A 685-nucleotide genomic window follows, 5' to 3' on the forward strand; every position below is an offset into this window, starting at 1 on the left:
TGAAAACAGGACGTTGAAAAATCCTGTAATTATGCCTTTGGGAACGTCAAACCCCTCACAGCCCCCAGTACAAGGTCTGTAAGTTAGAAAATTCGAACACTGTTTGCATATAGTATATGTTATTGAGAAAGGTATGCATGTTTGACCTTTACTTTCCATAAAGACGAAGTGTATTCAGGTGAGCCTTTCAGAGAAGGTTAAGGGGGATGTTGAACTAAATCAAACTATGTTATGTCTATACGGGCTGTCAAAGGGCCGTAACTCAGGAATGACTGAGTATATTAATTTGGAACTTTCAGGTAATGATAAGGGAGATGATCAGCTGACCAAAAGGTAACATTTGTGCGCTACTATTGCTACAACTACCACCACTACTACTGCTTCCACTAGTTCTTTTACAACCACAGTACTATATTTAAAATATTGAGGGAAAATTTGAAATAAATCAAAAGACACTATGTGGATCTAAATTGTCAAAAGAGCGTATCTCAAGAATGGACTTGAGTATTAAGTTGGAACTTTAAGAAAATGTTTAAAGGGGAAGATGAATTGACCAAAGGGTAATATGTGCATGCTATTACTAATGCTCCAACCGCTGCTACATTTGCTACTACTACTGCTGCTGCTACTTCAACTTCTAATTCTGTTGCAACTATTACTATCACGAAAAGCATTAAGATGAAAA

The sequence above is a fragment of the Artemia sp. Qi Xiang Cuo genome, chromosome 20, assembly GCF_049724085.1.
Source record: "Artemia sp. Qi Xiang Cuo chromosome 20, ASM4972408v1, whole genome shotgun sequence".
NCBI classification, from domain to species: Eukaryota; Metazoa; Arthropoda; class Branchiopoda; order Anostraca; family Artemiidae; genus Artemia; species Artemia sp. Qi Xiang Cuo.